The following is a 15,172-nucleotide window of genomic DNA, read 5'->3' as shown; positions in this document are numbered from 1 at the left end:
TTGAAATTTTTTTTTTTTATGAATTTTAATATTGCAAATTAAAATATTAATAATAAATCAAATAATTTTGATGTTAACCATGGTTTCATATTAATCAGGGAGGTATTTAAGTACCTTCTTACAAATCTTCTGATTTCTGAGGAAAGTTTGGTTTTGATTTATTAAATACGAGAAAATTAAAAAGATCCTTTATTGGACGCGAGTATAATGCAAAAAAAGAAGCTTCAGTAGAACATCACATTGAAAAATTTACACAATCCCATAAATTCTAAGAGTGGTTACTCCCAGTATCGCCCTGGTAAAGACCACCTTTTTATGTTGAGGGATCAGTAGGATTTATAGGTCCAATTAGAAGTTCTACCGAGCCGAACCCTCTGATATGAAAATATCTGGAGTCGGTGAATTATTTTCCCATTTGATCTCTGGTGATTTGACGTGTTGTTGAATGTGTTGTAATTTGTAATAATGATTATTACTATCAACTGAAAGACAGCTTCTTAATTTCATTATCACCGCGGTACCACATACAAAGGTAGGTTTACATCCAATTTAGCCTTCTTTACAAATGTTTTACAAAGGTTCCAGTCTCTAATCATCCTTCTCCAGTCTCTAATAATTCTTTCCAGTCTCTAATCATTCTTTCTTCAAGCCTTCCCATACTTTTCCAATTCTCTTCCACGCGGTCAGTTCACCTCTTCACAATCTGCATCTGGGTTGCTTCCACTGTGGCACCCATTTGATCATGATTACCGGTGTCCTATGTCCTACCATCCAGCATTCTTTCCACATGACAATCGGCCAGCCTATCACAGTATTTAGAACCCTTTCATAATTTTATTAAAATTTCCCTAAGGTGACAGACCCAAAACCTGGCTGGTCTCCAACAACTGGCAGGGCAATACAATATGTTTCATAACATCACGGTCTTAATTTGTAAAGTGGACCAAATGGAGCCATCTATCCACGAGCTATGATAATCCAGCAGTATATCCAATATGACAGCAGATTTAAAAAAAAGATTGGTTGTGTTTTTTCACAATCTCCAAATTCTAGCAAGAATTCCTCGCCTTTGCTGTACAATATTCACTGTTCACTATAAGCATTACGCTTTCGTGCGGTGGTGGCTGTTTGCAATTCGGGCCTGTCGCAGTGACAAAACCGCTAAATTAAAAAAAGATGCACAAGGAATAATCCAAACCAAGAGAACAATATAAAACCGTGAGGAACCATTTCATGTCTATACTGAAGGTTTTTTTTTATTTTCTTATTATTTATTAACGAGGCTTCTGACTCACATAATGTTGTCATTTTTTGCCTCATCTGTTTTTAAAATTACAATATTAAAATATTGTAATTATAATTTATAAGTTCTTTAAAAGGTGCCTTTTGTCCAAGATTACACTTTCAAATATTTTCCAATTAAGAGGTTAGGTCTTTGGGATCACACTATGCAATTACTTCTTTCAAGATAGTCTCTCGCATTTTTATTTTTCTTTAAAAATTTGAATATATTAGTCTACTATTTATACGTTGATTGATATTAAATCATACGGTCACCATGTAAAGTTTAACAATCAATGAAGTTTTTACCATTTGACATAGGAACATGATTTCGTTCGCGCTGTAAATCTGGTTGGTCAGAAGTTATGGCTATAAGTTCCTTTATATGTATAAGCGTGACTAGATGTGTAAAGTGTACCCATATAAAGTATTCAATAAATTACTGTACCCAGCTTCCCTGCTACTTTATATCATATCCAATCTTGCATATTGCACAATGCTGACAGGATCATTCCGCTGGCGCTGTTGGGAAGCTCTCAAGGCGGAAATAAGTGGGCCTTACGAAAGGGACACTTGACCAGATTAGTTTATTAGTCTCGCTACAGTGGCTGTTAAGCTGTTAGTTGGGCAGTTAGCTGTAAGTTGTTAGCTGTAAGCTGGTGACACTTGACGTCTTCATAGGATGTGTCATTACGATTCAAGTCAGCTGGTTGCCTACGCGATTTAAGATAACGATTACACTCTGTCCAGTGTCCAGCCATCCTTGTTTGTACCTGGGATTTTATCCGACGGGAGGAATGGATTTCAGTTTGTCGAAGCGATGTGCTCGGGAAAACATACTCATAAAAAAAGATTGCTAATTTATTAAAATCTGGTCAAATTATTCGTATTCCTGTTAAAAACGGACTACAGGCCTTTAACGAACGAATTGACAGGTTTCCTAACAAACTTTCGGTAAAACACGAATGTGTTATTAGGATGTCGAAACACGTGTTATAATATTGTCGCATTTCATCAGTATGTTTATCGGGAAAAGAGCACGTGCTTGAAAACGTGTTCCGATATATTCTGATTGGACTGATATTGTGTTAGGAAGTGGATTGCAATCAAGTTTTTAACAGGGTTTTAATAATTCGAGTCAACGATTCTGCAATTATAAAAATTTTGATTTAGTGATGAACCATACGAAATTCTAAAACTCTATTTAATGCCGAAGATTCGAGTAGAGTCGATGGATCAACGATGGCGATGTACAGGATTTTCCAATAAAAGGTGTTATTTTGATATTCAATCGTAAAAGATCAATGGTTTCGTTGCTTGTGTGGCACGTAGCGCCGTCTCGTCGAAAGTCAACGTTGTCCAGATCAATACCATCCAATTCCGGCCATGAAAAATCATTAATCATCTCTCGATAGCGATCCATTCACCGTAACTGTTGCTCCAGCCTCATTTTCGAAAAAGTAAGGTCCAATGACTCCGCCGGACCATAAACCGCACCAAACAGTCACACGTTGAGGATAGAGAGGCTTTTCAACAATAACTCTTGGGTTTTCCGAGCCCCAGACGCGACAATTTTGCTTGTTGACGAAGCCACCGAGGTGGAAATGGGCCTCATCACTCAAGACGATTTGCATTTGATTCAGTCAACTGAATTTTAATAATTTCAATGCGTTGTTGAAGCGTGTATCGTTCCATTTTTATTAATGGCGTAGTTTTTACTTGTCAAATGTCAAAAATGACAGCTTCAAAAGTAACATCTACCGAAATAGTGGGCTATTCAAAATTACACCTCTTATTGGAAAACCTTTTACCTAGCCCATAAAAAATAAAAACAAAATATTTTAGCCATGTCATGTTTTTTTATTTAATTTGTAAATTAACTGCATAAATGATGTCCCGGTGAAAATCATTTCCCTCATTGCCTTTGCTCTATGCCATCTTTGGCTACGCTGTGTGGAGCGTTGTGGTGAAGCTACAAGTAAAATCACTATTTTAGATTAATCTTTGTCACGGATCGGTTTACATTATGGATACGAAAAAAATAGATTTAAATAAAAAAAAATAAAAAAAAATTTATTTAAGTTGTTTCTATCGTTTCGCTTGAAAATAATAAAAATAAAAATGTTAATTACTTAAAAATAAATATGAACGTAAACAACTTATAAAATATACCTACTGTTGTGTGACTAAAATTATTTGTGACTTTGTCTTTCATATAAAATTAACCACAAAAAAAAAAAACACTTTTGCCCAAATCGACCACTTTTAGCTTGCCAAGCGATTTTTATCCCTGCTACTTATATTCGTGGTGACATAAGACATAAGACACGGGTGTTTTTAGTACTAAATATGACAAAATAAACTGTTCCCGTGAGAAAACCGACTGCTCAACAATGCTTCTTCAAATATGATTTTTATTCAGATCATAAAAGGATTTTCTTGATACAAAAGAAAATAAAATGTCCCGTTCCTAGACACATTCAAACCTATTAAAACTCCGCTAAGTTTGCCTTTTTCTCCGGCTCTGTGGGCCAGTATATCAGTTGATTGTGAGCTCGGCTTGTTTGGAATGTCAAGCTTTGCATGGCTTGAACATAATCCGTACATAGATCGTTAAGCCTAGATATCACCAATATTACACGTATTGTCTGCGGAGTTAATGGAGAAGTACGTTTTATTTTTATTTTTTTTAAACCAAAACTACAGTCTACGTGAGTGATATATCTATGCTCTCTACTATCATCGGGATATCGGAAGCTAGCTTTCAAAATATGAATGACAACGAAAACAGCATAATGCGAGAATATTAATATTAAATAGTACTTGTTTTGTTGGACTCTTCATGAAATTATGACGAACTAACCGTTAAAAACAAACTGCCCTGACGTTAAAACATTTAAAATGCCTTACTGACTATGTTAAGTTGATTGAAATTACGCATCGCTATGAATATAATAGTAAATACTGATAAAATTAAGCAATTTACGAAAATTTCGGTGAGATGGAAGTATGATATTACTTACGTAAACGTCAAATTTAGCATGTAACTGTTAGCGCCTTGGCTTTTAGAATACGATTTATTCTGCGGCTTATCTTAAGCGGCCGATTTAGCCATAGCAAAGATACGGACTGACTGATATACCGGGTATTAGGACCGAATCATCTGAAATTTTGAAATCCTAGATTGATGTTCTGAAGGCGGTTCTATAAATTTATAGACATAAGTTTTTCTGCCGATTCGAAATCATTTAATCCAATTTTGAAATAGTTGAGAAAATTCATTAAAAAATGTAGTTACTCGAAACGTTGCAATATAAAGAAGAATTGAATAAGATGGTAGAAGTTGATTTTGTACTTGTCTAATTGCAAGTTAACCTCCCGAACGCGATAAACATTATGATAATGGTTTTATTCCGCGTATTGGTTTTATGGTTTTATGGTTTTATTATATGGTGCAATGAAATGCAAACAATCTTGGCATAGCACATAATAAATATTTGTCCGTATAATAAATTATTATAAGTAATAATTAGTCGCCTGTAATATCAATACAAATTAAAAATATCTCCCAAGTAAACATAAATGTCGCCGATGGGAATTGAACCCGTTCCTTCTGATGTCCGGTCAGACGCTCTTGAGCACAACTCGCAACAAGCCAAATAATTCAATATGTACTAGTACTTCAATCAACAATTACTGCTTATTATATTTTTGTGCTATGCATAAAAACATTGTCTTGTATACATTAGTTTATCATTTAAAAAAATAATATGTCCGTGTATATGTGACCCATAAAATCAAAATTTTTCAAAGTTTGTTATTATTAGTATGTTTAGAGAGTGGCATGAATAGTAGACGAAGTTATGGACGCTTGAGGAAGACCTAACGATATCTTGATGACTTAAATTCGATATAATGCACTCTTTAATGGTAACTTAGCAACACTTGGGTGTGATAAAATATGGCGTTTGTGTAACAAAGAATGAGTGTAAGGAGATAGTTTGATGTGGAAGAGAATGGCAAAAGAAATTGAGGACGCCGCGGCCGGAGGAAGACATGGCACGATCAAAAATAATTAAAAAAGTAAGCTTTTCAATTATTTACAATAATATTATTTCCAACATTAATTCCAACCCCTGAAAACTGGTAAAACAGAATTCACAACACTGAAACTTTACTCCATAACCCCGAGCGGGTAAAAGTTAACTAGTAAACATATGAACAAAAGTCAGAAAGGAAGGACATAAAGCAACGTTTATTGGGAAAAGATACAACAAATAAAATTAAAATAAAAAAGTTTTATATTTTAAAAAAAATAACAAAAGGATTAACAAAAAAATATTTTTTTATAAAGCTTTGAGTTGTTTTTCTAAGAAACCAACATAAATCAAATCAAATAAAATTTTCACTTAAATTTCGAATTTTTTTATTTTTTATTTGTGCCCTTTTTTACTCATTTAAAGTACGCTCTAGCGTGTTTAAATCGCACTTTATGGAACGCGCGTTTTTTAAAGTTACCATGGCAACATCAACAAATCAACAAAATGTGAAGTCTAAAATGTCAACTTTTAACTATAAATCTTACAGGAATATTTTAAACGTCAAATAAAACATTACAAATGTTTCAAAAATTTTATTCAAAGTTTACATTCTTTTTTACATCGTTTACATTCTAATTATTTAAATGGATGTGAAAAGAGCAGTTCGTATTATTTGAAATATTAATACCTCCGTTTTTTAAATCGGAGGAAATGCTGTTCAAATTAATAGTATTCTCGGAAGTCAATGAGGCTGCACTTCCATTAATGGCAGTTCTAATAATGTATGAAACATTCTTCTTGTTGCTAATGCTCTCTTCCACGTAACCAGTCGCCACAGCTGCCGATTTCCATCCTACTTGTCGTTGGATTTGATCAATTGTCATGCCACTATTTGCCATAATGGTAGCGGATGTACGTCGAAACGCATGTCCTATATATTTCTCAGGATCGTTTAATTTAAGATAGCGTGCGATTTGTAAGGGGCATGATCCAAATGTGTTAATACCAACCACTTGATTGATGCACTTACCCTTATCATACCGTAAGAAAACCCTGTCTGTACTTACATTTTGGGGTCGCAATGATAAATATTGCTTCATCAAACGCACATAATTAATTGCACCACTGTCGGCAACAGTCAAACGTCGAGCCTTCACTGTTTTAGATGGTCGGATGGTAATAAGCAATACACTTCCTTCTTCTTTGATATCATATAAGCGTAAATCGCACAATTCACATCTTCTGCAAGAGCTAAAGATTCCGCGAATGGCTACCATCTTCAAAAATAAGTACGTAATGTCCGGTGCTTCCGTGAAAAACTTCCGCAAATCATCTTCTTTGAATATATACGCCTTCTTAGCAACGTCATCCTTGCTAATTGCCTTCATGAATGCATACACTTTCACAAATGATTTTAAATCAACCCCTTTATTTATTCTCAACAGACATTGCAATTTCGAATGTATGGCCCACATAGTCGATGCTTTGTACTGTTCCGACATTTTCTGAAGGTAAGCAAGCACAACTCGTTCATCTACATCTACTACGTTTTGCTCCTCCATCCATGTTATGAACCTTTCATGTTCTTTTTTATAAACGTCTTTGGATTTTTCAGGTATTAACCGCGATTCTGCTTTGGTATTTAAATTATGAATGTTAGAACTCATTTTACAACACACAATAACTAGTAAAAACTGTGATGTCAACTATTAATCTTATGTGACAGATTGCAAATTAATGTTTGTGTTTTTCATTTCCATGACAACAAGATATTGTGATGTCACATCACGAATTCATTAATAGTTCTTATTTCCAAATTTTTAATAATAATATCAATATTTATGTTTTCAAAGTGTACCAATAAAAAAAAAATAGCGTAAAGTATTCGTGGATAACTGGTCTTTAAAACACTTGCTTTATTTCGAGCACTCGGCTACGCCGTCGTGCTCGAAAAATCGCGCGTGTTTTAAAGACCTGTTTATCCACTTATACTTTAATATACTAATACATTACGATGTATTCTAAAATTAGAACATAGACATCTATGTCTCTACTTAAAATACAACAAATAAATAAATTATCGATTGATATCAGCCACAAGTGGTAGATCGCCCTAGTGAACGACCAGCATTCAGAATTGAAACTTTGCTTGAAATGGGTGGCCGTGTGTAATACACAAGTACTTCCCATCCTTTATCTTTCTCATCTCCTTTTCCTCCCACTCACTTAAACAACAGCAGTTGACCGAGCGCGGAGAAATAATAATCATTATGTGTCATTATACGAATGTTTTGAAATTGCACAAAAATAAGAAAATTATAATCTATTTTTGTTTTATCAGATTTTAAAAGATTTAAGTTTTTCATGAATAATCAATCATCCCCCGAAGTTTGCGGTATGAGCGTGCAACTCGGTGTACATCACACTGCTGGGATTTTCTGTTTAGTGCACGGAGAAAAATGAGTATAGCTGATTTATTAAAATCATGTTAAAAACGCGATGGCAGGCCATTTCCTAACAAACTATTGGTGCATTCAGAATATATTGAAACATGTGTTCATGTAGCTGCGTTTATCCTAATATCCACTGGAGTGATTGATGTCATATATATACATTTACCATATTATTTAATTAATACCATTCCCCAAAATATTAATATGAAAATATATGAAATTGCTGGTGACCGGATAAATCATCAAAATGATAATTCATCACATCTTTAAAAAGTTATATAAAGTGATGGAAAGTGATGAAACAAAAACTTTATTAACTGGGTTAAGTAGGTTAGGTTAGGTTAGGTTAGATTAGGTTTAATTTTTTTTTCATCGTTTCTAATGATTTTATATCATTTTTTAAATATGTGTTGAATTCTCACTGTGTTGATTTATCATGAAACCGAAATTGCTTACTGCGGTTTAAAGACAATGAATTTAATTAATCCCAAAGATTTTGCCGTTTATCCGATCTCTCAAAAAGTTTTTGCAAAATGGCAAAATATGCCAAAAAATCACTCGAGTGGATAAATATAATGACGAAATGGTGAAAATATTCGAATTTTTAAGAACAAGTTTTTAGAAATCCCCATAACACATTCGTGTATTACGGATAGTTTTTTAGGAAACCTGTCAATTCGGTTCGATGACCATCTACCGGACAGCATGTATGATATAAAGCAGTATTTTACTATCCTCGTGTGATCGCTGCATTACCCATGTTTAGCGCTGTTGAGATGTTCTTTAAAGATTGCTTGGTTGATTGTCAGTCTCCGATAATAGAGGAATCATAAAAAGTAGAGCTATTTCATACTGTTTTAAAGTGGTGTTAGCTATCGCTCGAATTTCGCAAATATATTCTGCCTACAATGAATGATAAAAAAGTTATTTATTTTTATGTAACCTCGAAACACACTTATTTCTCGTCAAGATGGCCGAAAGCCAACAAGATTTTTAAGGAAATGAAGGATAGTGTGTTCTGTGAAGGAATATAAGGATCAGTGTGTCAAGGAGTGATGGACGTATACATAAATCGCTCCCATTGCAAAGGCAATGGATCGAGACCAGTTGGAGAGGTCAAAGGGTTTCTCCAAACCAGCCCCTCCCGATCCGTGGGAATTCACATCCTGAACACACATCACCCAATGAACCCACCAAACGTAGCGAACCGCATGGGGTCACTTATGGCAGAGGTGTTGCTGAAGAGAATAAAATCTCTTCAAGAAATATATTTTTTTAAATTGAAGTACCTACCTGGTACGTTTTTTCAAAAGAAAAGAGTATTTGAATGTCCTGAAACGGAAAAAAAATATTCGTAGTTGGACAATCCAAAAATTCTTTTACAAATTCCCGTATGTAATTTTCTAATATGTACTAAATAAATAAAAAATCTGTACTAAATTAAAACTTAGCAGGAATATGCATAAAAAATTGTATGTTCTTCAAATGTTTCAAAGTATAAACTAACGGGAAGAAATTCGACGGACGGTTTTTCGAAGGAAGAGACGATCTCCGTGGTTGATCGTTAAGGTAATTGGCTCCGGACCCAACAGGAGCGATTCGAAACCTGGCGTGAGGAAATATTTAAAGACCGCATGAGTTAATTTATGTATAAGTCAAATTAATAATATAGTTTGAAATGCATTTGTACCTCGTTTTGAAAGATACATACAGGGAGTAAAGTACCTACACTAACTTCGGGAGGTGATTTAACGTGATTATACAAGTAAAAAAAATAATTACCTTATTCGAAATTCCAACGTTTTAAGGAAGTTTTCAGGGAAACAAATAAAAAAAATTGTACGAAAAACTAATATTCTTCTTTGGAAAAATATTTCTGTATGGGAAAAAAACAATGGAATTTCGGAAAACTTATTTACCTTTTTTTACTTCTACCATCACAATAGAATCACCTCGAGAAGTTTGTTCACTATCCCTGATACCCTGCATATAAACGATAGACCACAATTCTAAATCGATAGGTTGCTTAAATTGGCTTTTGCAATGTTTAGTGACTAGTTCTGAATAGTCAGGTATTTTCAACTTTCATAATTACCATTTATATCCCCATCTTCTTCCCCGCCCCGCTTTTTTCAGTCTGTCAGCATTACCCTAATTGAAGATAACACAGTCACACTGGCTTTGGGCCGTTAGCTCTGTTGTGTGGTCTCACATAAAACAGTAAAAATAACGTCGATGGAAAAAAATATTTTCGCATCTTATTTGTTTGGCGGTGAAACGTTTGTGGTTCGCCAAATTATTTTTTGATTTGAAAATAAGCGTGATTTTAAATATACACTGATAACAGTTGCATCAAGATAACAGTTGCACCTAAATTCGAAAAACCACAAAAAACGGGTTCAATTTGAAAAATGGACCACGTACGAATATTCAAGTTCACTTTTTTGTCGTGGTTTTTGTCTGCAAGTAGGTAGAGCATCTCAACTTTGGTTTGTAAGGATGATATTTTCACAATATTTGCAATTAAAAAAAAACCTCTGCATGGTTAATTGCATTTTTTTTTCAATTTAGAACACCTGTATCGATATTAATAAGCATGTAAAACAAGTGGAATATAATTTATGAGCTCATAAACAGTAAAATTTGAACTTCATAATGCAGATGATGTTTCGTACTGAAAATAGTTGTTTGGAAATAAAAATTTCAGTTGAGTAGAATGAAGAGGTTGTCTCATTTAACACAGCTTTACTATCTAAGTAGTTAAGATACATGAAAATGCTAATACAATACATAATATTATTTTCCTGAATAAATATATCACCAAAAAATATTACCTAAAAATGAAAGAAAATGGCGATGCCTCCATTGAAAGTGTGACAAATGATACCCTATCATTGATGTATATTATTTTTGCGTATTACACCGCAACGCCCGAAAAATAATCCGATCGTTGGGTCGTGTTCTTGTTTACAACTTACGTATAGCATAAAGACACACAGGAATGTAAATAAGACAAGTAACATGTAAATAATTGCACAAGACACTAACGCTTTGGGCGCGGTTGGCAGAATATAAATACTACATTCTCCTAGTGTTTTTATTCAGTTCAGACAGTGGATCAGTTCTACAACTACTTGGAAGTTATATCTTGTCAAGATGCCAACTACTCTTACCAAACCTACGGCCCCAACAACAACTTATCCTTCAAAGGCACCAACAACCCCTATCCCTCCAAAGAAGCCAACACCGCCCACCCCTACAAAGGCTCCAACAGGCCCTACGACTCCTACCTCTCCTAATGCCCCAAAGCCTTCCACGGCCCCCGTCACTCCAACTACTCCCACTCCCCCGGATGCAATACTGCAACTGATGTTCGAGAGGCCAACTGAGCCCATCATCATGCCGAGAGGTGAAAATGCCTCCTGCGTATTCGACGTACCCGATGGATATCTTAATGAACGAGTGCGGATCATAAAAGAAAAAATCATGGATCGATTCGCCCAACCTGGAAGAACGAATATTCCGATAGGAAATATCAGTGTTCCAGATTTGACCATTCCCTTGCAATTAGGGAGGAATGATACCTTCAGCTTGTTCATCCCTGATCACAAAAACATCGCTGGAAAGCTAATTGATATTTTCATGGCTGCGAAGACCGTCCAAGATTTGATAGCTACTGCTGCTTACTGCCACGATAGACTTAATCCATACTTATTCAACTACTGTCTCTCAGTTGCACTACTGCACAGGCCAGACACGAAGGAAGTTTCACTTCCCAATTTTCTGCAGTGTTTTCCAGGAACATTTGTTGATGGCACCATGTTTAAATTGATTCGCCAGGAAGCAGTGATGGTACCAAAGGCAGTTCGAGAGCCAATTGTTATTCCGAGAGAATTTACAGCATCAGCTGCTAAGGAACCGGAACAGGCTATTGCGTACTTCCGTGAAGACCTTGGCATTAACCTTCATCACTGGCATTGGCATTTGGTTTATCCATTCACTGCTTCCAATCTTTCAATTGTTGCCAAGGACAGAAGGGGTGAATTGTTTTATTACATGCACCAACAGGTTTTGGCAAGGTACAACGCAGAGCGTTTCAGCAATAACATGCTTCAGGTCAAAAGCTTCAATAATTTACGCGAACCCATTGTCGAAGGATATTTCCCTAAGCTGCAAGTTCTGGTTGCGAGCCGGGCATGGCCATCCAGACAAGCTAATACCTCGCTAAGTGATGTCAGTCGTACAACCGGGCGCACAATCAGGATTTCGGACCTCGAATTGTGGACGAAGAATATTAATGAGGCTGTTACTAAAGGTTTTGCCGTAGACAGACAAGGAAAACAATTACCCCTCACCGAGGAAAAGGGAATTGACATTTTAGGTGACATGGTTGAAGCTTCACTGCTTTCACCTAATCCCACGCTTTACGGAAGTCTGCACAACTCGGGACATGTTATAGCAGCGGCGTGTCACGATCCAGACAACAGATTCTTGGAATCATTGTCAGTTATGGGAGTTCCTGCGACGTCTATGAGAGATCCTTTCTTTTACTGTTGGCATAACCACATTAACGAAATATTCCTACGACACAAGAACAAGCTTCCCAAATATACAAAGGCTCAGTTGGACTATGCAGGCGTCATGGTGACAGAGTTACAAATAACTGTTGATTCCAAACCTCCCAATAAGTTTTTTACATTTTGGCAACAGAGTGATGTTGATTTATCCCGTGGATTAGACTTCGCCCCTCGCGGTCCAGTATTTGTTCGTTTTACTCATCTTCAGCATGAGGAGTTCAACTTTGAAGTTAAGGTTAACAATGCAACGCCAAGAAGAATCTTCGGAACTTTGCGTTTCTTCATGGCTCCGCACTTGAACGACAAGGGTGAGGTGATGAAATTTAATGAGCAGAAAAATCTCATGATTGAATTGGACAGATTTAAAGTAACCCTGAAGCAAGGTGATAATGTTATCAAGAGAAACTCTTTAGATTCTTCTGTGACCATTCCTTATGAGAGGACTTTCCGAAACGTAGATGCAGGTCGTCCAGGGAATACGGAACCTGGTCTAACTGGATTTAACTTCTGCGGGTGTGGCTGGCCTCAGCATATGCTGATTCCGAAAGGAACTACTCGGGGGATGGTTTTTGACTTGTTCGCCATGGTATCCGACTACGAGAATGACAAGATTGTGCAAGATATTACTGGAGCTTGCAGCGACGCAGACAGTTATTGCGGTATTCAGGACAGAAAGTACCCTGATAAGCAGGCCATGGGCTATCCGTTTGATCGTATTGGAGGAGCAGAAGTCGATACCCTCGCCAACTTCCTGACCCCTAACATGAAGGTTACGGAGGTCATTGTGATGTTTACCGACAAGACTGTGATCAAGAACCAGCCCCCGGCAGTTTCTGTTGTTCCTGTGGTTTAACGGCACAGCTTGACGAAACCCCCCCCCCCCGATTAATGATTTTGTAATGCTTTCGTACGGATATTCAAATTATTAAAACTTAACTAATGTAGATACATTACTTAAATGTGTGTTTTTTATAACATGTTTTGAAAATAAATACTTTTGCAATTGAATGGAGTTGTTTAACAGTCCACAATGGAGTTCTGATTCCAACTCTCATGTACACCAGTGGGGCGTGAAACTTGCTGAGGACATTCATAGAAATTCATTCGTAGAAATTCATCATTATATACAGACGAATAATAATTATTATGGTTATATAAACACGAAATTTTGGATGTACTGGACGAATAAAAAAGGATTGTTTACACCTTCTCTTGACATTGTGATGCTAAATTAAATAAAACAATATTTATTGTACAAATATAAAATGTAAAGTACACAGTGTATAGGTACATCCGTTTTCTTATATATATATATATATATATATATATATATATATATATATATATATATAATATTATATATATATATTATAATATATATATATATATATATATATATATATATATATATATTATGGTTAAGGTTTTCACGGGTGTAAGATGGAGGATAATTTCCCCTTCCTGCATGCCCTATCTTAATCCGCCTCAAAACACTGCCCAACAGAGTGGCGACATAGTTCCCCTATCTTTACACCGTACATATAGGATCAATCTTGCAAGGTGTAAAATATAAATGTGTAAATATACAGAAGAAACACAGAGAGGATAAGAAACCAAGACTCAAATTACTCCCCATAGGAATCATGATTTATCCAGAAATGCAACTTTTTGCATTTAACTCGACCAAATTCGTTTTGGACTACGATTTTAATCATGATTACAAAATTTCAGCCCGTTTGGAACCATAGAGCCAGAAAAAATAGCTTCTAAAGTTCGAACCCAAGTCTAAAATTAGTCCCCATAGTTTCCAGAAATGCAACATTATTCATTTGTTGGGACTGATTTCGTTTCGGACCGTGTTTTTCATCAAGATTACAAAATTTCAGCCCGTTTGGTACCATAGAGCCATAAAAAATGGCTTCTAAATTTCGAACCCAAGTTTCAAATTAGTCCCCAAAGAAATGATTATTTTTCCAGAAATGACACTTTATGCATTTTTTGTGACTGATTTACTGTCGGACCATGTTTTTATCGAGATTACAATATTTCAGCCCCTTCGGTACCATAGAGAAAGAAATAATTTCTTCTAAAGTTCGAACCCAAGTCTGAAATTAGTGCCCATAGGAATGATGATTTTACCAGAAATGCAACTTTATGCATTTTTCGTGATTGATTTCGTTTCGGACCGAGTTTTTCATCAAGATTACAAAATTTCAGCCCGTTTGGTACCATAGAGCCATAAATAATGGCTTCTAACTTTCGAACCCAAGTCTCAAATTAGTCCCCAAAGAAATGATTATTTTTCCAGAAATGCAACTTTATGCATTTTTTGTGACAGATTTACTGTCGGACCATGTTTTCATCGAGATTACAATATTTCAGCCCCTTCCGTACCATACAGCCAGAAATAATTGCTTCTAAAGTTCGAACCCATGTCTGAAATTAGTGCCCATAGGAATGATGATTTTACCAGAAATGCAACTTGATTCATTTTTTGTGACTGATTTCGTTTTGAACAGCGATTTTTATCAAGGTTCCAGAATGTCAGCCCGTTTGGTAGCATAGAACCAGCAAAAATGGCTTCTAAAGTTCGAACTCAAGTCTGAAATTAGTGTCCATAGGATTTATGATTTTTTCAGAAATGCAACTTTATGCATTTTTTGTGACTGATTTCGTTTTGGACCACGATTTTTATCAAGATGACAAAATGTCATCCCGTTTGGTACCATAGAGCCAGAAAAAATGGATTTTATAGTTCGAACCCTAGTCTGAAAGTAGTGCCCATAGGAATGATGATTTTTCCAAGATAACAAAATTTCAG

General features: G+C 35.6%; 1 pseudogene; it reads left to right on the top strand.

The window, feature by feature from the left end:
* The first annotated feature begins 10,896 nt into the window (after positions 1–10,896).
* On the top strand, positions 10,897–13,359 carry LOC149419131 (phenoloxidase 2 pseudogene; annotated as a pseudogene).
* Positions 13,360–15,172: the final 1,813 nt, after the last annotated feature.

The sequence above is a fragment of the Hesperophylax consimilis genome, chromosome 12 (genome assembly GCF_061612785.1).
Source record: "Hesperophylax consimilis isolate HC1 chromosome 12, BYU_Hcon_1.0, whole genome shotgun sequence".
Lineage (NCBI taxonomy): Eukaryota > Metazoa > Arthropoda > Insecta > Trichoptera > Limnephilidae > Hesperophylax > Hesperophylax consimilis.
This window is presented reverse-complemented; position numbering and strand designations above follow the sequence as displayed.